General features: G+C 36.8%; 1 protein-coding gene and 1 long non-coding RNA gene across 3 annotated transcripts in view; one reads left to right on the top strand and one right to left on the bottom strand.

The window, feature by feature from the left end:
• LOC121823515 (uncharacterized) overlaps window positions 1-22,570 on the top strand; it is a 30,171-nt gene extending 7,601 nt beyond the window's left edge. Inside the window, exons 2-3 of one of the 2 annotated variants that reach the window (XR_013045271.1) lie at window positions 2,230-20,449; window positions 22,268-22,570. This is a non-coding gene — a long non-coding RNA (uncharacterized LOC121823515). Of the gene's footprint in view, window positions 1-2,229 lie in introns of both variants that reach the window. The other variant, XR_013045270.1, reaches the window with a different exon arrangement.
• The window catches only part of LOC121820853 (uncharacterized), a 90,834-nt gene continuing 81,937 nt past the window's right edge, over window positions 15,980-24,876 (bottom strand). Inside the window, 1 exon segment of the mRNA XM_076553242.1 lies at window positions 15,980-24,684. The gene's annotated coding sequence lies outside the window, so the exon portion shown is untranslated.

The following is a 24,876-nucleotide window of genomic DNA, read 5'->3' on the forward strand; positions in this document are numbered from 1 at the left end:
TGACTAAATATGTAATATCATTTTAAATCTGTGTGTTCTGCATAATCAGAGACACAATTATAATATGGATACATCACTTACAAAAACCACAAAAATACTTACAATCTCTTCCTGGAGCCTTCATTATGTGTTCTCAAGATTGTATATGCACAGTATCTTTACAATTATTACTACTACCAATATAAACTTATGATGATTCATACATACTTTAAGGAAATAATGCTTCAATTTAATGATCCATAATCCTTTCAGAGTGCTCAATAGCTGAATATTTACTTCACAAAATTCTTCATGTGGATACCAATTTGTTTGAATTAGGACAAATTTTCTTCTTTAAAATTCAACTTTTTCAGGAATCAGTTTCATGTTTCTTCCACATTTTTGGCATTGATGCAGCAGCACCAACTCATCTCCAAGTGCTATGAAATATATGTGTAACTGTTGTTAAAATCTGAATCACTGAAAATGGCACTGATAAGCTTCAAATCTATAGGTAGTAAGGGCAGGTAAACTTCAGAGTTTTATACTCAGGGTACAACAGGTTGATCAAAGATATGATAGGGCTGTATCCTTTCTTGGGGACTCAGAAGGATCTGTGAAGATGAATTTCTAAACAGTCTTATAAAATAAGAAACGTAGAGCCAAATACAGAGGAATTAGCTGAAGAGATCAGAGTGAATAGCCATGACTAGCCTTAGCTTACCACCAGCAGTAGCTTCCACAGAGAGAGCTTCTTCCCATCTAACCTGTGTTTTTATTGCCTTCCTGTTCTGTCTTCTCATTGGCTCTAAGCCCAGCCACATGACTTCCTTGTCACTGCCTGTCTATACAGACCTCCAGGTCTCTATTGTTGGTACTGGGATTAAAGGCTTGTGTCACCAAGCTTAGCTACATCCTTGACCATACAGAGACTCTGCCTGTCATGTGATCGGATTAAGGGTGTGGGCTACCACTGCCTGACTTCTGTTTATGGCTATGACCTCTGATCTCAAGGCAAACTTTATTTATTAACATACAAATGAAATATCACATTTCAGCACAAATAAAGTATCACTACAGATCTGGTTCTTGGCTCATTCAGAGTTTGAATTTGATTATTGCAGACGATGGTCACCTTAGGACTGTGGTTTCCTTAGAGGAAACTGTATTTCTTCCCATGCATTCCACTCCACTTCAGACAACAATCACAGGTTGAATCCCTATTATTCTTCAAATCTGACTCTCTCTAGAGTGACAGCTGTCAGATTCTATCTGGGTAGATCATTATGATTTATAGTATCTTAGGTGATGAAAATGGAGCTGATGGGTTTTGTGATCATAATGTTAGTGACATCTGCATAATATGTGTTCCACCTGACATATTTATAGTTTGGAGGAATGAGGAATTTGGGATCATTGAGGAAAATTCTGCATTTCGTGGTCTTTTAGACTAGGATTTCTATCATAGTACATATATTGTTTCTCTTTGGCTTAATATTCTCAGTGGCTTAAATGTTAATACTCCATTGGCCAATTCTCAAGAGTTACATGTCTTGGACTTGCTGTAGTATTTGACACAAATATTGTACACTACTTGTAATATGAATATTTCTCTTTTCTCAATTTTGCTGATTGTTTTTCCTCCAAGCTATATTACTTTTCAAATTCCAAGTCTTGAATTAGTTCTCAGTACAACTTCCTAAATGTTCTCATCTATTCTCTATCTTTAAAAACTGTTACTCAGTGGTGTCCTGCTACAAAAATTGAGCCTTGGTGGGTAGTGGTGGTACACTCCTTTAATTCCAGCACTCTGGAGGCAGAGCCAGGCAGATCTCTTTGAGTTTGAGGGCAGCCTCATCACCAAAACTACACAGAAATGAGTCTTTTTTTTTTGGGGGGGGGGTTCAAGACAGAGTTTCTCTGTGTAACAGTCCTGGCTGTCCTGGATCTCACTTTGTAGACCAGGCTGGCCTTGAACTCACTGAGATCCAGCTGCCACTGTCTTCCAAGTGCTGGGATTAAAGGTGTGTGCCACCACCGCGTGGTTTAAGAATTGAGTCTTCAGGAAGGGGGAGAACAAGGGAATCTGTGGCTGTTATGTAGAACTGAATGGTATTGTAAAATAAAATAAAAGGGAAAAAAAAAGAATTGAGTCTTTATGATTAACTTCCTGCAACTACTCAACTTTTGTGTTAGGTTATTTTCTTGACTATTGACTATCTGTTCTGTTAATGTTTGGCCTGTAACAAGAAAAGTCTCTCTACTGCAATGGAAACTGTAAATGAGAAAGTCACAGCTGGGGAGATGAATATTCAATACCTGGTATTCCATGGACCAGTGGAACTCAGAAGAGGCTGCAGCAGTAAGAAGAATCATCTTCATTAGTACAGAGACTTCTTGGTTGTGACTAATAGTTGTTATGTATTTACTTCATATTTTACTGATTAAGAAAGATTGTATTGTCTCCAACCCTTACTGTAAAACAAATCAAAGGGATTTTTACCATTCTGTGATCAAAAAAAGTTTTATTCTTTATTCATTCAATAATTTGTTAAGGTCTTATTGTGTCCTGTGCCCTTGTAGAGAATCTCATCAAAAATTTACCAAAGTATCCATTATTTGTGGCACATGTCAGTAACCCACCACTTTAGAAAATTATTGTCATAACCAGGCAAATGTGGCTCTTAAAAGGAAGAAACACATTAGGCATCCTATGAGAAAGTGCTTGAATAAAAAGTCATGTTATGGTACATTTTATATATTTCTAATATAATTGTAGATTTATCGGTAATAAGTTTATGTAATTTATCTTCTCACCTCTAATATAAGTTTGCAATCCCAATAGAAAGTCTGGTTGTTTCAGGAAGAAAAAGAAGCCAAGGCTATATAAATGAAAGTTACTTTCCTGAGCGGTGCTCCCAAACAGAAGCTTTAGGAGGCAGGCAGATGATGGGCCAGAGAGCCCTTGCAGTTCTGAGCTATCCTTGGCTATTTGATTGCCTGGTTCCAACCCTGCCTTTGCTACTTTGGGCTATTAGCAAATAGAGATCAGGTGATGTTATTTGAAGATTAAATACTTTCAAAGGTTTTTCATAAGTGGCAAGTGCCCATTAAGTACTGAAGTACAGGATATATGGCCTTGGCTTTTATACAATTTACGTATGTAGGTTTTGAGAAAGTGTTTTATTGATATAAGGGGAGTTTTTTTTTTAAATGAGTTTTTCCTGTCTATATGAATAATTTTTCAAAGCACTGTATCAAATTCACAGTATAATCTATACTTAGCATTCAACATTCTGAATATACAGACCATAGATGTTTGCAAACATGAAAAAGGTATATTTAGAACCCCCTGCTAGGCAAGCTTCCTCCAGCCCATGCTTTGTTAAGGTGCATTTGCTCATTTGCTGAGCTGCGTCTGTGGTGATAGGTATGGGTGAGTCCTGCTTTTCTGTAGCAGGAAGAATTAGGTTTTCTATTAGCCCTACTGCTTCTTTGCTTAAGAAGCAAACTAATGGATCTTCAGTTCTCATATTAGCTATAAGATAACTTTAAGATAAAATATATCATCCCACTGACTTTGTAGGCCGCAGTCAGGCCAGGAAATCCATTCTCCTGGGATGGCCCATGGAGAATTCTAGGGCCACCTTTGGTAAGATCCATAGCTTGGTCTTGTGCTGGTTGTGGAAGGACATTGTCTGTTATATGAATTGCTAAACGGTCTTATTAATAAAAATCCCAAAGCCAGATACTGGGGTGAAAGCTGAAAGATCAGAGAAGCAGAACAAGCCACAGCCAATTTCACCTCATAAACTCCTCAGTTGACTCTGTTTCCTCAGGTTGAGAGCCTCTGAGACCTCATCCGAATGGGGCTCAGCTGAACTGCTGCAGCCGCTGGCTTACTTTTATGAAATCATCAGTCTAAAGAGAGCTACTTCCTGTATACTCATGCCTTATACGCCTTTCTGTGCTGCTATCTCACTTCCTCTCTCTGACCAGCTACGTCACTTCCTGTCCGTCTGTACAGATCTCCAGACCCCTATGGTTAACTAGTACTGGGATTAAAGGCATGTGCTACCACTGCCTGACCTCTATATATGTCTAATATAGTGACTGGCTTTGTCCTCTGATCCCCAGGCAAGCTTTATTTGTTAGAGCACAAATAAAATAACACCACAATAGTCAACTTTATATTGTCCAGAACAAGTGGAAAAATGTAGATGGAAATTCTTTTTACTAGAACATTTTAAGGATAGAAATCAGTTTTATTTGGTTACAAACACACTTCCAGGTCTCTTTCTAACCTGATGTTTTGGCATTTGCTTTCCTAGTATTTACCTCCAGAGAGCTATCTTTATGAAAACATGTCTAAGTGGATCAACAGTTGACAGTTCTGAAGTCCTTCCTAAGATACGTATCCAAGGTTTGCTAGTCAGGATCTCAGCCTCCTTGTGTCAGGGGTGAGAGGGGTCTTAATGTACTGTGGAAAGAAATTGAGTGAACAAGTACTTGGCCTCCTTGCCGTCTTCTTATCCAACAACAATCTGATGTTATCTGTTTATTAAAACCACCTGAATAAGTATTTTGAGTAAGCAAGTTAGCTTTGAAAAGTTCCTTTTATATTTCCAAATGAACATTGTTTTGTTTTATAAAAAGGTAATTAGAGTGTAAATTTGTTATTCTTGAATGTCTGTATGGCAGGTTTCCAGTCTTCGCATCTACAAACAGCTTGGGAGACTGGTGTCATTAGACCATCAGAATTAGAGGTGACATGCGGGGCGCATGTTACTGTCTAGTTCACATTCTCAGGGTGGCATGGTAGATATGGAGTACCTCTGTGTCCTGGGAAGCTCTCCAGCAGAGCTGTTGCACTCAGAGGGGTCCCGCACACAGACCTGCTGCTCTGGACACCCACACAGCAGCACTTGCACTGGTTTGCACAAGAGCAGTTCATCCTGTGCACTCGACACCCTCCTTCACTCACCCTCACTCCTCTGCGCAGACCTCAGCCCCCATCAGAATTCAGTCAGCTAACACACATGCCTCCATGGTTTGTAACCTTATGGATTACCTATATTGTATTGATTACCTATATTGTTGCTGTGAAATGTTGTTGGCTTGAAGAAAGTATTTACAAAGCTTTTTAGTAAGACATTCATGCATGTGCCATTCCATACAAAAAATTTAGAATTTTTTTATTTATGATTCTTTTTTCAGTTTTGCCTAATAATATGAGCAGTTTACACTGGACATATTTGGAATGTTTGAGAGAGTCCCAAGATTTTTTCTTAAAATGTGGACATCATCTTTTTATAAGATAGGCTGGATTATATAAACATATAACTGAATATTGGGCATTTGTAACCATGTCTGACACCCAGTGTATTTCATGTTTGCTATTATTTTACCTCTATCTCTTGGTGTAATTAGAAGTAGTATCCATGCACACGTGCATTTTGGGAGTTAAAAGGATGGTCTAGATGTCAGATGAAATGGGTCTACACTAAAACACTGGTGGAAAGTCGGGGACAGCTAGCAGTACAAACAAAAATTGAGCTAGCTTTTGGGAAAAAAGAAACCTGGTGGTTCCACCGAAAGTTAAATAGAATTTTGGTGTGACTTAACAGCTCCTGCTCTGGGTGTAAACCCATGAAAATGATATTACACCACCACAAAGATATCTGTAAGGAAAGTTAACTCACAGCATGCTCCACAAATTCCAAAAGAGGTGAGAAACTAAGTATTCAGCCATGGAACGTATAAAAGAAATTTGGAGTAGAGTGTAGGAGAAGAAGAACGAGAGTAGTGAATTGGTTTAGGAATCATCTATGATAAGGAAAATGTTCCTGGCATGACCATGTTAGTTGCCACTACTGTGAGTGAATAAATATTGTCACTCTCGATCAATTATATGCTTTATGTAATTTAACTCACTTTAAAAAAAGGTAGGGTCAAGTTCATCCTCAAAATACTCTTGTTACCAGTACTAAGATCCACAATGAAGTAGCCTATTGGTGATTAGCAATATAGCATATAAATTGATCTTGGTGTGACAATCAATGTGTGAAGAATGAATATTCCATAAACTATTTAACAAAATCTGTGTCTACAATTTGCCTAAAACAGTAAGATAATATGTCTGGTATTTCTCCAAAATATATTATTTCTGTCAAGTGTTCCACTGATATTTAAAGTTCCTGAAGCATGAATTAATCTAATGCAAGCAATGTGCTTTTATATTTGAAAAGATATTCAACCAGTGAGGCTGCTTTGAAAAAGAGTTACCCCTTTAACTGTGGGGAACCTGAAGCTTAGAGAAGTTGCCTTACCTGCTTGAAATGAGATAGCTTGGGTCATAGTGTTCTTTATCATCACTGTAAGGTCACCAAAAAGGGCAGGTTCTAACAGAAACCCTAATGTGAGGAGACATTTTTATATCTTTACCCATATTGATGACTACTGGGCACTAATATTTCAGTTATGATGCATACCCTTGAAATATAACAATTAATTTAGCTTACTTTAATGTTCTTACTTTTGTATTATAGTTACTCAGCCCAATAAAGAGAGTAGTATACTTTGCTTCAAAGGGTTCTTGTAACTGTCCATATTTTACTTCTTTAATTCATTATGAAAGAATGAGATTCTCTGCTAACCAACACTCTCATCTGTTCACCTTTTTTGCTTTTGCATCTTCGAGAATTTCAAGTTTCTTAGCATATTATTGAAAAATTTACCTGTTCAACTCTTCTCAGATCTGTCCCCTATCAATGCAACATTATGCCCTTTTTCATAAAATACATTTTATCATGTTTTTCCCTCCCCCACTTTCTCCCAGATTCTCCTTAAATACCCAGCTTTAGGTAACTTTTCTCCCCTTCTCTCTTTCAAAACAAACAAATCAAAAACTAAGAAACAATCTGTCCACTCAAAATAGATACACACACTACATAAACAAAAATTAAAAGAACAAAACAAGAGGCCATTAAGGCAAAAATGCTGTAACAATGTAAAATAAAACAAAATTCACGAAATTACTATTGAGTTTGTTTTGTGTTGGCCAACTACTCCTGGAATGGGGCCTACCCTGTTGTGTGGTTGATATACCCAGTAACACCAAATTGGAGAAAACTGGTTTTCCTTATACCAGTTGTGGTATAAATAGCAGACAGCTTTGTGGTTATGGATGGGAGTTTGTATATATTTCTCCTTCTCAGTGCTGACACACCATCTTGCTTGAACCCGTACAGGTCTTATACCTGCTGTCACTATCTCTGTGTGCTCGTATGTTCATCAGCTCTGTTGTGTATGGAAGACACTGTTTCTGAGTCATCTATTACCTCTCACTCTTACATTCTTTCTGTCTCCTCTTCTCCATAAGTCCCTGAGCTATGAAGGGGGAAGCAGTTTGATGAAGACATCCATTTAAGACTAAGTGCTCCAAAGTGTCTCACTTTCTGCACATTTCCCAGTTGGGTATCTCTCTCTCTCTCTCCTTTTTTTTTAATTTTACAATATAATGCAAGAAGAAGCTTCTCTGATGATGATTGGAATGATGTGTTGATGTAAGGTATAGCAATATGCCATTAGGAGTCATTTAATGTTCCTGTAACAGAATATTTGTAGTCAGTTTTCCTCAAGGTCTATGTGTTATCTAGTCTCAGATTCTGGCTACTGTATCAGTATAATTTATGGGTACCATTTCCTGGAGTTAGCATTAAATCAATCAAAAAGTGGTTGGTTAATCCCATCACATGTGCTATTTCACCAGTTCTCTTCCAGGCAAGTCACTGTTCTAGATTGTGGAGTTCATAGCTGGATGCTGTTGAGGATTACCTTTGTCCTGTAATGGTGTGTAATACCTATACTACTTCTATGAGATTAAAGGTATCTGTTTTTATGCTGAATTTTTGAGTTTAGTTTTGGGTGGAATGATGGAAATGATTCTCTCTGGTTGGCCTACTATCATTTGTTGAAGATGCTGTGTAGTACAAATTATAATTGGTCTTATAATAAAAACCCAGAGCCAGATATTGGAACAAATGCTGAAAGATCAGAGAGACAAATGAACAAACTGCAGTCAGCTCTCACCTCACCAACTCCTCAGCCAAAAAGACTGAGCTCCTATCTCCTCCTACCTTATATTCCTTTCTCCACCCAGCCATATCACTTCCTATCTCAACCTTCCTAGTACTGGGATTAAAGTTGTGTGCCATCACTGTCTGTCTTCTATGGCTAACAAGGGGCTGGCTTTGCCCTCTGATCTTTAGGCAAGCTTTATTTTTTAGGTCATATGCAAAATATCATATTTCCACTTTTTATCTAAAATAAAAGTTATAACTAAGAAAAATGATATACAATAAGTACAATTACTATATGCAATATGTACAAAAAATTACATCAACAATGTCTAGTCCACATTTGACAAATTCAGAGAAAATGCTCCATTATTTATCCTATTTTGGTGAGTTCAAAATGTTGTACCTAATTCACTTTCTATCCTAAATTGTACTACCAACCAAAAATTATTTTTTGATATCTCTTAAACTTATATACTTTACACCTCTTTATTGAATTTCTTATCTGAATTTGTTAACAAAGAGAACTACAACTATCTAGTCTTCAACTCCATAAGAGACCCGGGAAGTAAATAACATTAACTGAGTAAATAGGAAGTGCAAGCAAGCAACTTCCAAAAAATATGAGAAATGACAGAAACAAGTGGCTATCTGGACTGTCACCCAAGGTTCCTCTTCAACATTGGAGCATCCATCTCCAGCCTACAGACCTAGTATATCTGACAGACTTTTCTGTGAAGCAGGATATTCTTGCTTTGGCAAAGTTCAGCAGTCCTGTTCTTTGTGTCCTGCTTGTCCATTGGACAGCAAACTGTGAGCAGTCAAAGCAACAGCATTTTCTTGCCCAGTGGCTAACTTTTGTCACAAAGAAAGTAAACTCCATAGGGAGTTTCTTTGAGGCCCATCATCTTCTCTGAAGTACATTGGTGCTGCCAGGAGCAGACAAGTGTCATGTCATAAAAATAATAATAACCTATATTATTAAACCATCTTAAGTGCCATATTCTGTAGGTCTCTGAAGTGTTTGAAGATGACCTTTATATCTAAAATATGTCTCTGTTTGACCTTGAAAACACACCTAATATGACTACAGGTTTGATTGCAATAACTAACTACTAACTTATATTTCTTTATATCCTAATTAGTTGGTAATAACTTTCAAGGACTAGCAATTTGCATTAGATTGTTAAATGAGATGTATAGGTACAATACCTTGATCAAGACTAGAAATGTATGTAAAGTATTTTCTAACAAAAATAATCTTACCTTTGTATCAATATACCAAGATCCATTTCAATGTAAACTATTGAAATGTAGTAGTTGCTTTTTAAAAGTAGATTCAATAATTTACCCTTTTCTCATATCATTTCTATATCTTTTTTTTTCAGAGTAGCTTCAATAATCTGTACTTTTATCATATCTGTATCTTTTTTTTTTTCAGAGTAGATTCAGTAATATACCCTTTTGTCCTATTATGTCTGCATCCCCTTTTTTCTTTTTCATTTCTTTCCAAACAAGAACCCTGGATCTATTCTCCTTTGTTTAGCTTTTTTACTGACCATTACCAATAACAACTTGTAACCAACCACCCTAAACAATGACAAATATCCATAACCCAATGAAAGACCAAAAACCACCCACCACACCTCTTGGGAATGTGGTTATCATGTTCTTAAGTTTACATCTTGCTCTCTGGGGGAAACGGCATCTTTAGGGGATCCTGAAAAAATTTGGGTTAATAGTCAAGTCCTGGGAGAGGTAGATATATCATTTGTCGTCTAGTCTCTTCATAATGGTAAAGTGCAGGGCTTGTCTCAAGTCCTGGCTAGAGTAGTCTGTGAGGTTGGATCATCTCAGCTAGTCACCTTAAAATTGCCCTGAGCAGTTTGTAGTCCAAAGCTAATCTTTAGATGGTATTTGTCAGCTTAGTGGCATTACCATAGTCCATATGGAATCATCAGTGTGGGATCCCATCATCTTTTTGGAGACCTCAGAGATTCCATTAGGTTCTTTAATTGCTCTGAGAAGGAGTTTCCTCCAAGCTGACAGGAAATGACCTAATCAAATTTGACATGGATGCCTACAAGAGGCCCCTCAAGGCATTTACTGATAGCAAAGGGTTATCTTGACTGTCCCTTGTTGATCTACATTCATTAGTCCAATGTCTGCCACACTTTATGCATAATCCAGAGGAAGTAGTGTTCTATTTGGATTATTCTTAGAAAAAACATTGTTTCTAGGAGTGCCCTGTTTACAGTCCCTTTTAGGTGACCTTATTTACCACAATTGAAATACCTAACATTTCAATTTTTCTTCAAACCTCTGGAAGTCACCTTTCCTATCCAAGCATCATTATGGTTATGAGATTCAATACTGATTGTATTTCAGATCTATTTTTCTAAGGATGCTGATCTTGCCTTTAATTGCCTAATTACCCATTTGCATTGTGCATAAGCATTTTCAAAAGCTAGAGATTAAAATTATTATTTATCTAACTTCTGAATTTGGTATCATTCTATTTACTGTTGAAGTCAATCTCTGTAAAAAAGTCAGTGAAGTTTTCTTTTGTACCCTGTATAACTTTAATAAATGACTCATTTTTTTTTTTTTTACTTCTTCAATTCTTTCCCAAGCATTCAAGGCTGTTGCATGGCATAAAGCCAGGGTATGGTCATCATATAGAGATTGCTTTTCTACATTAACATAATCTCCCTCTCCAAGGAGTTGGTCTTGGGAGATTTTCATACCTCTAGCCCTACTTTGTTGTTCAATGGTCTTAGTCTCATCTTTTCATCAGCTTGTAATTGGGGACCAGCCTTCAAGACTGCTATAACCAAATCTCTCCAGTCTTGAGGGATAATTCTATTACAAGTTGACCACGAGTTTAACATCTGCTTTACAAAAGGTGAATGCATGCCATATGAGACTATCACTTCCTTGAATCTCCTTAAATCTAGCATTTGCACAGGAATCCATTTAGCTCTTATACAGCCTTAAGGATATCTATCATTTGGAAATTCCTGTAAGGTTACTGGATAAATTAAGGCTGGTTGTTTGAAAACTTTAGACTTTCCTTCTCTAACCTTATAATGTAATACTGAGATTTTTTTCTTCTTTAAATTCCTCTGTCTGGGTCTGAATATCTCTATGATCTGTTTTAGTAAGTTTTTCTAAAAGTTTTATCTTGGCACCCATATTAACCAACTTTTTAAATGATAAAACAAAAATGATCAAATAATATTTATAATTGACATTACATAGATTCCATCTACATTAATTATGCTCTCATTTAATTGCTCAATTTTCAAACTGTCTAGCATATTATGAAACAGAGACCTAACTCCCTTCATTGTAATAATGTTCCCCATTTTTTAATGAGGGAAAAACCTCTCTATTTTTTTTTTAACTAATTCCCCCCTTTAAGAAGTCCCAATTGACTCACTAAATATGCTGACAATGACAATTCACATGACAGTGAGTGAGACAGCTACCTAGCATGGCAAAAGCCCAAGTGTGGGTCCAGTGAAAGCCACAACCCACTGAGAGAGGGAAGAAGCCAAGGAGCCTGCATCTGCATGGGGTAACATGTTAAAGCAGCTAATTCTTATAGCCTGTGGAGTCTGTTGCAGAGATGCTACAACAGAAAAAACATACCAGACTCCCTAAGAGTGCTTGGGGTAGAAAAGAAAAATCCAGCCAGTAGGGTAGGCACCATGTATGTAGCTCTGGTTTGAGCTGGTGGCTGCAATGCCACAGGCAAACAGCTTTTTCATGAATTCATGCCCCACAGGATGCATGACAAATGTAGCACGAATTCTAACTGGTCTTATAATAAAAACCTAGAGCCAGATATTGTGGCAAATGCTGAAAGATCAGAGAGACAAAGGAGCAAGCTACAGACACCTCTCACCTCATCAACTCCTCAGGCAAAAAGACTGAGCTCCTGTCTCCTCCTGCCTTATATTCCTTTCTCCATCCAGCCCTATCACTTTCTGTCTCTACCTCCCTAGTGCTGGGATTAAGTGTGTGTGTACTTTCCAACTATTGGGAGCAAAGGCATGAGATTCCAAGTGCTGGGATTAAAGGTGTGTGCCATTACTGCCTGTCCTGTATGGCTAACTAGTGGCTACCTTTGCCCTCTGATCTTTAGGTAAGCTTTATTCGTTAGAGCATACACAAAATATCGCCAAAGTGCTGTCTTTTATTCCATTGTGTGTTTTTGTTTTTTGTGAAAAATCAGGTGTGCTGATTTATGCCTGGATATTAACTTCAAGTCCATCGATCAACATGTCTACTTGTATGCTAATTCAAAGGTAAAACCCCCAGGGAACAGAGGTTATGTGGAAGGAGTAGCTACTGAATACAGGCTGCAGCAGAACTAAGTGCAGTCTACTCAGACTGGAATAAAAGAGGTGGTAGGATCCTGAGTGTGCACCAAGAGGTGGAGTCCCCAGGGAATGGAGTTAGGCAGGGAGAGGGGCTCCTGCAGGCCAGCTATAGTAGGACTCAATTGTGTCTTTAAAAAAATCATTCAAGACCTAGTATATATGAATGTTCTACACAAGTAGGTTTTCATGACATTCTTGATAGTCTTTAGTGTTGTTTGTCTTTCCCCATATTTCATTATCTTATCAGCTTCCTATTCACTCAACCCTTCTTGATTCATTATTCCCCTGTAACCCAATATACAAGCATATTATATATCTCTTCCCTAGAACATGCCCCCCTACTATCCCTTAGTAATTTTCTGATCGCTAATGATATTTCAAATTAAAGGCACATATCTCAGGAGTCTGTTTGTTTTTCAAGACAGAGTTTCTTTGTGTATCCCTGACTATCCTGGAACTTGCTCTGTAGACCAGGCTGGCCTCAAACTCAGAGATCTGTCTGCCTCTTCCATTCCATATGCTGGAATTAAAAATATGTGCCACCACCACCCAATGTGAAGAGTCTTAACATTCACAGAGGAGAGAAAATGGGTGGCTTTTGTCTATCTGCATCTGACTTGACTTACTCAAAGTAATTTGTTTCCTGCCTTATGCATTTATCTGTAAAGTTCAAATGTTCCTTTTTTTAATAGATGAGTAGTATTCCGTTCTGAAAATATACCATATTTTCCTCATTGATTCACCATTTGATGAACATTTGGCCCTTTTTTGTCTATTAAGGGGAAAGCACAAATGAACATTGATGAGCTGGTGTCTGTAGAGTAGGTTACAGAGTCCTTCAGGCATATATGGAAGAACAGTATAGTTGAATCATGTGGTAAGTTTCTTTCTTTCTTTTTGAGCAAATTGCACACCAATTTTTGTAGGGGTTTTATGGATTTCCATTCTTACCAGAAGTAAATAAGTGTTCCCCTTTTCTAATGTTTGCATCAGCATTTGTCATCATTTGACTTTTTATTCTTAGCCGTCCTAATTAGGGAAAGATTAAATCTTAAACTTAATTTTTATTTTTTAGTTGGCTAATGATGTTAAAATTTTAAAAAGTATTTTTTCTTTGTATCTTTTGAGAACTCTTTTCGTCCTATACCCCAATACCCCAACTTTTATTTGGGTCATTTACTTTCTTGTTTTTTTTTTTTTTTTTAAAGTTCTTCATTTATTCTAGATACTAACTCTATGATAACTCACAAAAACACTTTCCCATTCTGCTGGCTGCCTCTTTGCTCAAACAATGGTGTCTCTTGCTGTACAGAAACTTCTTAGTTTCATGAGGTCCCAAGTACTAGTTGTTTGTTTATTATGTCTGTACTATTTGCGTTATGTTCAGAAATTACTTTCTTGTGCCAATGAGTTTGCATTTATTTCCTAATTTCCCCCTATATAAGATCAAGGATACCAGAGGGCTTTGTGTAGGGTGAGAGATAAGGTTCAAATTTCATTCTTCTAAATGTAGTGATTCAGTATGAACTGCACTATTTATTGGATACGGTATGTTCTCCAACGTGTATCACTACCTTCTTTGTCAAAAATTAGGTGACTGTAGGAATGTGGGTTTATATGAAGACATCAGTTCTATTCCTTGGGTAAGTGCCTGTTTTTATGCCAGTACAATTTTTGTATTTATTATTTTACTGCAGCATAGCCTGAGATCTGTTATGATGATGCCCACGGCTTCTTTGCTGTGGTTTTTGATGATGTATTATTAATATTTAGGTTTGTCCTGGATATCCTCAGTCACTTGTATTCCCATATGAAATTAAAAAATGATTTTTAATTGCTTTGAAAATTTTCACTGGCTGTTTTCACTTTAATCCTGTCAATCCATGAGCATGGGAGGTCTTCCTATATGCTGGTATCTTCAATTATTTTTTCAGTGTTTTAACATTTTCACTGCAGAAATCATTAATTTCTTTGGTCAGATCTATTTCCAGGATTTTTGTTGTGTTTCATTTTATTATACTATTGAGAATGGACTTGTCTTCTTGATTTCTTTCTGTGTTTGTCATTTGTATAGAAGAATACTGCAGATGAATTTTTAAATCATCTTAATAAATAAAAAACAGAGCCAGAAATTTGGGTTAGAGATTGAGAGATAGATCAGAGGAATAGGACAAACCATGAGCTAATCTCACCCCACCAACTCCACAGTTTCCAAAGAGGCCTCCTTCCTGTACACTCACATTTACATGCTTTTGATGTTCTGTTCTCTCATTGGCTCTCTTAGCCCAGCTACATCACTTCCTCTTCTTGTCTAGCTCTGTCACTTCCTATCTGTACAGACCTCCAGACCTTTATGGTTGACTAGGTGTGTGCCATCACACCTGACTCTGTTTCCAGTGTGGCCTTGAACAAACAGAGATCCTGCCTGCCAAGTGATAGGATTAAGGGCATGTGCTACTGTTGCCCAACTTCTTTGTTTACATAAAATGGCTTGTTATTTTCTCTGATCTCCAGGCAAGCTTTATTTAAAGCACAAATAAAATATCACTGTAGGAAACTGTTACTTTTCTGAATATTTATCAGCTCTAGGAGGTGTGTGTGTGTGTGTGTGTGTGTGTGTGTGTGTGTGTGTACTCTAGGTTCTTATGTATAGAATTGTATTATCTGGAAATAAATATACATTGACTTCATCCTTTCCTGTTTGTATCTGCTTCATCTTTTTCACTTTTTTATTGCTCTAGCTAACATTGTAAGAATTATTTTGAGAAGAAGTGAAAAGAATGAACTTGTCTTGTTCCTGATTTTAGCACAGAGGCATCTCTGCATGAACTAGTATGAGTGGAATATGCCACATCCATAAAGAAAAGCACAAGTACAACATCTTAACTGCTCTGAAAACACAAATGATTCCTCATAAGATGAGAGGTCTTCAGCTGGGAATCTTATGGCTTCACTCTGCCCATTCAACACCAGAAACCAGAAGTGACATGTGTCTTTTGGATACTTTTCATGAAAAAGATCCTGATAGATTCCACTTCTTTCTTCAGTATATTCTAAAGGAATTACAATAGCAAATCAAGCTAATTTTAATTTTTAAGTTCTCATCTTTTAGTTCAAGCAATGGGATGTCATTAACTAAAACTGTTCTATGATAATTTAATTAAATCTGATTAATTAATATATTAGTTAATATAATATATGTATAATTTATATATTATACATTAATTAATGTTAATTAATTAACATTATAAGTTAAGTAGTTAAATTAATATTTCTCAAGGCAAAAGCACATATTCCCCTTGTCACAGTGGACTAAGAAAAATGGTCACATCATCTAATATCCACTATATCACTCTGAGTAGTTCTGAAAATATTTTTGAGACAGTACTGGTTATATGATTTTTGTTTTTCTTCATTGAGTTGCTAACACACATTTCTAAATCAAGAGACAGAAACTAAATCAGGGTTTCTATTGCTGTGATAAAACATCATGAGCAAAAGACACTTTGGAAAGAAAGGTTATATTTCAGCTTGCATTTTCACATCACAGTCCATCACTGAGGGAATTCAGGGTAATAAGTTTTCTGCCCCTCCTCCCATAAGAAATTTCTTCCCTGATGTAGTAGGCCAGATTAAGCTGAATTGAAAAAATATAACAACAGTGCCAGGAACCATCCCTGATGGTGAACAGGTTGCAGCAGAGGATATAAGGAGTTGGCAGGGGACAGAGGTGAACCAGGCCATGCTGGTGGTGAGAATCTTGCAGCCTGACTGACTAGCAGCCAGAGTGCTTCTTTATTTATACAGAATTTAGTAAAGAGGGATACATTCATGTTTTTCCAAACCATAGATCATATCATTTTTTTGTTTTGGACATGTGTTTCACTTCCTCTTGTTCATCTTTTAGTCATAATTAACAAACTATGACAGAACAGAGTCATCATTTCTAATGATTTTACCCTAAAGTTTTGACATCATTAATAAACAGCTATCATTTTTACTCATTAACCCTATAGCCTGATTTTTAAGACTCTAGAGGCATATGACAGCCTGTTCTCAGGCTAGTAGCTTTTGTGGCTAGAAGGACACTAACCAAAACAAAATTTCCATGCCAGCCTGGCCATATTGCCATGTCCCAAGCAGTGTATTATTAACTCTTAATGGTCAGAGTGCCCAAGAAAAATCCTCAGGCCAAAGCTGCTGCAATTATTGTTTAAATTCTGGCATAATACAACGTTTATATTTTTTATCCTTATAGACAAGTTTTATAAGGATATAAAATGTCTAATCCTGGCATTCTGTTGTTCCTTGGTCACATGACACCACATTGACTCTCTGTGTGCTGACTTTTCTAAGAAAGGGAGGTCCTGACATTTCATTCTTTTATCATCTTTCCACTCCATTCTTTGCTCATCAATAAAAGTCTCTGTGTAGGACAGAGGTAACTTCAGCCAATCTAATTGTGTTGCTGTATTTATCACATAATTGCCTGAGTGTACAGCGGAAAGAAGCTTGCAATCTGAATGGTGGTCAACTCCTCTAGCCCACTGAATCTGGCTGACCTTTTTGAGTTTACTTTGTTTTGAATATCTTGTTTCTTCATAAGTACAGGGGCAGATGGTTCAAGAATGTCTCATAGCCTCATAAAGAGACTTCTGGTTTCTTTATGTGTGTTGCAACCTCCAAGACATAAGGAAGACCTTCAAGTAGATAAGGATATCTCCCTTAAAGCAAGAGAGGGTAGTATATTCAGGACTTTGCTGGGGAAGTTTAGAAGCAATACTCTAAATAAATGATTCATAAGAAAATTTCCATCAATCCAATCAATCCCTAAATTGTACAAATATTAAAAGTTCCTCAAGTGTGCAATAGAGAGAGATAAAAACCAAAGGTGGCACAGCGGCCATCATGTGGCTTAGCTTTGCTGGATCTTTGTCAAGCAGCTGTGACCTTATGACTTTTTCCATTCCCATCAGATATGGCTGTGCCACACCAGGTATTTTTGAACTCTGCAACTCCCAGGTGGGTCCTCAGGTACCAGAGATCTCAGCCAGAGGAGTCTTCCATGGGGCCTGGATTATGTGCTTTTTGTAGGAGCAGTGTGGGAGGCAGTGACATGCATGTTAAGGTAATGAGGTATTGGTCAGGTCTGGGGTCCCATAGATATGTCCTGGGTTCAGTGGTCACTTTGGAATCTGGAACTAAGGGTCTCCTTTGCCCATTGTTGTTCTCTGGCTTTTCTTAGTACATGTTTCTGGTGGGAATCTCTCTGTTAGTTAGCGGCTGCAAGCACCAGCTTCTGGCTGGAGGGGGAGGGCAAGGATCTTTTTGTCTGGAAATCTCTAGCCTAACAAAAGGAAACACTCAAACAAGTAAAGAACCTGGCAGCAGAAGCCATGGCAGAGTGCTATTTACTGGCTTTCCCTTCATGACTTGCGCAGCTCACCTTCTTCCAGAGCCCAGAACCACCATTCCAGGGGTGACACCACCCACAGTGAGCTGAGATTTTGGACATCAACCTGAAGAAAGTTCACAGGAAAAGAGACTACAGTCTTTTTTCCACAGGCCAATTTGGTGGTGGCATTTTCTCAATAGAACGTCCCTCTTCCCAAATGACTCTTGCTTATACAAAGTTGACACAAACCTAGCTAAGACAGAGCCTTCCTTTTACAGTATGTACATTAAAATTAGGGAGTAGAAAAAAATTCGAATGGTATTCAAAAGAATAAATTCAGTGTAAGAACAGAGATATCAGGTTGCATAGAAAACCTGAAATGTCTAACTCCATGTTTAGTTATCAAATATTTGTACCTATTGACTTGTAGAAACATCCTCCTGCATGTAAGGATGTGTGCTTTCTCCCTTCTCTCCTTTTGAAGAGGATGGGGCATTAACTGCAGTAATGGGACCCGTTAGTGGCTCCTCATGCAAATGGAGTACAGCTAAGGTGGCAGTTTTGGTTAGAATGCAAAACTCACCTAAGTAAAGGTTAATATTTTATGAACATTTCTTTGACCATACCTCGAACTGTGCAGTGCTTAATATCACTCATGGGTAGGTATTCTCATTCATAATAAAAGTGATTAGAGATAAGAGCAGACAGATTTTTATTCTTTTGAAATTTTATGTATTGTATATTTATCATATTTAATCCTAACCCCTCAACTGCTCCCACATTCATGCCTTTTTTCAAACCCATCAATTTTGTGTCCTCTTTATTTTCCCTTAAAACAATTTTAAACATCTGATTTTTTTTATTGACCATATACTCTTGGGTGTGTGACCCTCCACTGGAGCATGTTCCACCAACTGGAGACCACATCCTTAAAGCAGACTGAATTTCACTATTGGGCAGATAGAAATTGTCCATAGCTCATCACATTTGGTTAAGACTTTCTGCCCAACTCCATTCTCTGTGCTGGGATTACTTCTAGAATTTTTGAGCTTGCACATGTCTTGTGCATGTTGTCACAACTATTGAGAGTTTATCTTTGCAACTGCTGTTTTGTGTGCAGAAAACCTTGTTTCACTGTAGTCAACTACTTGCTTTGTATCTTTCAGTCTTTATGCTCTTTTGTGAAAGTATCACTAAGCCATAGGAGGAAGGATTATGATTTATTGATATACCATTTAGGACTCTGCACTCTACAGCCCTGTATTCTCCTCACATTGACCAGGTGTGGATCTCTATGTTAAGTCAATATCTATTGTCAAAAAAGTAACTCTAATGAGGACTGAGAATTGCATTAATATATTGCATTAGTTATTAGGAGTTGATTTAATACTATGTACACATACCAGTAAGAAGATAGCGATAGTTTTTTCCCTAAGGTCTCAACCCATCTAGCTAGAGGTTATTGGCCCTGATAATGGTGCCAGATAAATCTTCCTTCTTGAGGATTGGACCTTAATATATTCAGAACATGATTGGTAACATCATGGCATTTGTACCACTATTGCACCACTGGGCAAATTTTGCAGCACAGTTATATTGTAGCTCACAGGGTTACTCTGAGGTAAGACTGATGATTATTCACATTCTCCAGTAGTGTACATAGCACAGTTGGAAGAAAACTTCCAGGCCATTACCAGGTTGATTTCTCCATTTCTGTGAGACAATCATGTTATCTCCAATAATAGGAGCTTAGTCTCAAGTTTGGAAAGGTAACCAAGATCAATGTCAGGAGCTTGTTGGGAATCTATGGGATTCACTAGCCAACAGCTCACAAATAGTATCCCATTTCTAGCACCACACTTGTATTTGTTAGACTATGGAGTCTAGTGTAAGCATCATCACCTGTTAGTGGGCAACTTCACTTACACTATTTTACATATGTACATGTATATATTTAGGCAGCTTCTATAATAGCTGCCAGATGGCTTTAAAAAAGTTATCCTCCTAGTAGTCATTCCTCTATGATGCCTTCTCACTCCTACATCATTTATCCTCTTTTTCCATGATTCCTCTTTCCTCCTTTATATCATTGTATGAAATTTCCCCTGCCTTGAAATTTCTCCCCATTGTCCTTTACTAATTTTCTGACCTCAATGTCTATTTCAAGGGAAACACACTTATCTAGAGCTTTGAATAACTGACTTAGTATTGGTTCCCAGAGTCAGGATGATATCTAGTACCTTGAACAGTGAGCTTAGTTTATTGAAGGAATCAATTCCAGAAAAGACAATTAACAAGGTAGATAATATATTTGGTGAAATTTCTCACGTTTTACACCATGCCCCCTCTGTTCAGTTTTAAATTATTTGATATATGCAGCTGATTTAAGCAAGCATTATAGTACCGTGTTGGGAAATCATCAAACTACTACAAGTAATGCCCTCATTCTTGTTTGGATTGAAAGAAAATAGAAGTTCTTGATAAGCTGGAGTTTTCAGTGAGGTGCTAACTATGTCCTTCTGAACACACCAGCCCCAAACTCTAGGCACCTTTTTCAAAAGACCATTATGGCTATTTGAGAAGATAGTGAGTTGCCTGATCCAATTCTGGTAAGCATCATTTTTTTTTTTTCCTTCTGTGGCCACAGTATTTCCAGAGAATATAGCACTTTCAAATCTTTTCTCTAATTGGAAGAACTATTAGACAACCCAAGATTAGGGAAGAGAAACTGTAAAATATCACTTTTAAAGAGAGAATACCCCATTTTGATTTTACTGATTTATATTAGGCAAGCATGAGAAGAAAATACATACTTGTCTTTTCTGCTGGTTTAAGCATAGACACCTCCTTCTGGATGATGGCAGGGGGCACAATGGACATGGCTCTGTGGATTTACCTCTGCCTCACATCACCTTGTCACCTTCTTCCTTGAACTCCACACTAGTCTGATATCTCCTTTCATGGCCAATGATTGCAATGAGGGTGCTCATTTTTCTAATGTGAAAAATTTGACAAGCTTTCATTTGCATTTTAAGTGATTCAACATGCAAAAAGTTTCACGTGGTGAGTATTAATCCTTTAATCCTAACAAAATGCATTAAAATATGTCCCATATTTGAGCTTCTTTATTTCAAATAAGCTACTAAATTATCTGTGGAAATATTTATTGAATATCCAACATCCCTCCAAGCACTATACTAGATATAGGAAAGTTTATGCTGCATGGGAACAAGTTTATCATATTAGGAACAAGATTTACTACAGTAAGCCTTAAATGTTTTATAAAATTTAGCAATAGCCATGACTGCCATAATCCTACTTCTGAAAGTTAAAAAAAAAATTCAGTAAGTTTTGTGTCATGCTCACTGTAACAATAAATCAGTGGCAGGATAGATTGCTGTCACTGTGGGTTTGTGACTCTGACAGCATCTTTGTACACTGAAAGCTATAAATACTAAGAGAGTAGAAGGAAATGAAAGATTTATTCAAAAGAAGTATCATCAATAAGACATCCATAAATCCAGATAGTTGCTAATCAAATGATAGAAGGATCTGGTCATACCATTTTATGACTAGATTTGGGAACTTTTACAATCAAATCTGTAAATGGAATCTATGCATTTATATGATCAATACTCCCAGTTGAATCCTATGTGAGGTGCTCACTATACTGAAGTTCATGCCTTAACTTTTTACTTCCTAATGATCCATGGGACTACACAAGATGGCAGAGTGCTTTGAAATGAATGAAAGAATTAAAATCTTTGAGAAAAAATTACTTGATTAAAACAATCATTCTAAAGAACAAAACCCTGTGGCAATATTTACTGTGCTGTTACTTTCAAAATATTCTGTCACCCTACTTGCTTCATCTCAAATACAGATAAAATACCTGAAAAATAGCCATGCTAAATGGTGTAAATAAAATATATTCCACAATATTTTTCTGAAATAATACATTGAGTGTGGTAAAGTTTTCTTTGAAGTCAGCAGTTAGCATCACACAAGCCCAGAGATTTACAGCTAACTACCAGTTCAGAATTCACTGTCTTGAATAGAGATGAGATTCATAACTTGAAGTTGTATATATTTATTCCTTTCATCTTCATATTCCTGACATTTCTTTGCTTGATGGTATTTGTCTAATTGTTTTTAGAAACTCTTTAGAGTTGGGCGGTGGTTGGCACACGCCTTTAATCCCACCACTCGAGAGGTAGAGTCAGGCAGATCTCTGTGAGTTCAAGGCCAGCCTGGTCTACAGCAGTGAGATCCAGGAGAGGCACCAAAACTACACAGAGAAACCCTTTCTCAAAAAACCAAAAAAAAAAAAAAAAAAAAGTCTTTAGAATCTATTTCAATAAGAACTAAGGTAAGTCTAGTTTCTCATAATATATTTGTACTAAAATAACATATTTTTCATTCAACAGTGATTATGGAACAACCTTTTGAAGACCATTAAATTCCATAGTGGCCTGCACAAGAGACAAATGCAGGAGGGTGTCTGAGGCTCCATATGGATAAGTCCAGTTAGTTAGCTGTCCATAATTTTTTTCATTCATTTTGAGACTAGAATCCCTGTAATCACATATTACTTCTTTCTTCATTTATTGTTACACTATTATTCTTTCTTTTTCATTTGGAAATAGGATTTATTATTCAATTTCTCCTGTTTTTCATTATGCTTCAATGAAAATAGTGTACAATTTAAAAAGAAGACAATATTTTACTGATTTAATGTTTCAGCTAATCTTATTTGAGTATCAGTAAGACAGCTCTGTTGGAAATATCTGTCTTGTGCAAGGCTGTAACCTCATCTTGATCACCACATAAAGCTAGACAAAAGTAGACCCCACAAAGTTATCTTCTTGTCTCCACATATCTGTCATGGCTTAAAAAACCGGTAGTCACATTACACAAATACACAGCAAAATGTTTTTAAATAAATCTCATTGCCATTACATTATTCAGCATTTCTGGATAATTCCCTTAGAAGGCAATACTTCAAGATATGATGCCAAATAGATAACTGATGAGGACATAAAAATGCATGGAACTTCAAGTCATATATACATACCCATAGTACATTAAGTTATATTGTGAAATATACAGTTGATTGCTGATTATATCTTATTACATCACTTGCAGATAGATGAAAATGTTTCTTTGGATACACACATGAGGCATTTAATGTTTCCTATATTCTTTTCTATGTTTAAGCATTTTAACATTAACATTCTTTTTTTTTTTTTTGGTTTTTTTCGAGACAGGGTTTCTCTGTGTAGCTTTGCGCCTCTCCTGGGACTCACTTGGTAGTCCAGGCTGGCCTCGAACTCACAGAGATCCACCTGGCTCTGCCTCCCAAGTGCTGGGATTAAAGGCGTGCGCCACCACCGCCCGGCAACATTAACATTCTTAATATGTGTTGACAAACAGAAAATGTTGGGAGTCCATTTTCTACCCTTAGACTTGTACTGAGAAGACTGACACATGAGGATCATGAGTTTGATTTTATCTTTAATTACTACCATCCAAGTGAGGTTGGATAAAAATAACATTTCTAGGGAATTTTTGAAAAAATATGAAAAATAAAATCAGAAATAAAAACCCACCACCCTTTCACAGACACACTTACTTGAAAATATGACCACATATTGCCTAATATTTATATAAAAATGTACAACTTAGATGATGGCCATCCCATTCTATACAGTGCAGCAGAAAAATACCTTTCACTCAGTGAAAGCACAATAGAAAAAGAATAAAAGCCACAGAAGGAATATAAGGGCTACAAATAAACTTCACTAAATGAATTTGCCACACATAGAACATACTATAATATCTGCCTCAAATGTTGCAAAATCAAAACAACAATAGAATCTTCACATCAGTCTTTAGTGAACTTGGTTAATAATATATTCACTTCAAGGTTATGATGAAAAAGAGGTGAAAAAAGGTTTTTTTTTTTCTTGAAACTGAAGACAATTGTGATGTCTAAAGTCTTTACCAAATTATTTATGCAAACAGGGTTTACCTCTTGTGTAAGTTCCTCCCTATTTCCTGATATAAAGATGATATTAAAAAGCTATAGAATATTTACAATATTCCAGATATTAATATTGTATTAATATATAGAGACATGGCTAAGCCTTTAATTCAAGTCCATTCCCAGGAGCAAGGTCAGGTTTTTGACAACTTCCAGTAATTTGTGCTACAAAAAACTCCCAGGGACTGACCTGTTTGGGAACCAGAATGCACATGCACATACCCACAAAAAGACACAATAACATTGCATTATTAAAATTAAAACAAATCTTTGAATTAATTTTCACTTATGAATGTTTATCCCTTGTAATTCCTGTAACACAGATGGTGAGGCGTCTGAAGGCTTACAGCATTTTTCCCCATCATGAATTGGTTCATATAACAGAAAGTAAGCATTTAGGCTTGAAGACAGAGAAACAAATCATTCTCAGTATGTGGTATCATTTGGGAAGATTTAGAAAATGCTGCCCTGCTGGAAGAAATATTTCACTGAAGGTTGGGCTGAGAGTTTACATCTGCACGCCATTTCCAATTTACACTTTCTGCTTCATGCTGCAGGTTAAGGATGTGAATTTTTAGCTTCCTACTTTAGCTGCCGTGTCTGACACTTGTTTACATGCCACTTTCATGGGGATTCTGCATCGCTCTGGAACCAGGGGACAAACTGAACACTTTTTAAAGCAAATATAGATATGATGTTTTATCACAGCAACAGAAAAGGCACTAATACACATCCATGAAATTTTACATCTGGATTCATTATCTCATGTAACTGAGGAGTTATGAAATCTAAAAGGGTTACCTGTGGTGATATTTTATTTGTACTGAAATGTTATTTTAATTTTATGTTAATAAATAAAGTTGCCCTGGGGTCAGAGCTATTAGAGCCATAGTAAGAGCGTGGTGGTTAGAAGAGCTAGGTAGATTTCTGTGTGTTCAGGGATACAGCCAGTATTGGAGACATACGCCTTTAAGACCTGGAGGGCGGTACTTA

Source organism: Peromyscus maniculatus, chromosome 17, assembly GCF_049852395.1.
Source record: "Peromyscus maniculatus bairdii isolate BWxNUB_F1_BW_parent chromosome 17, HU_Pman_BW_mat_3.1, whole genome shotgun sequence".
NCBI classification, from domain to species: domain Eukaryota; kingdom Metazoa; phylum Chordata; class Mammalia; order Rodentia; family Cricetidae; genus Peromyscus; species Peromyscus maniculatus.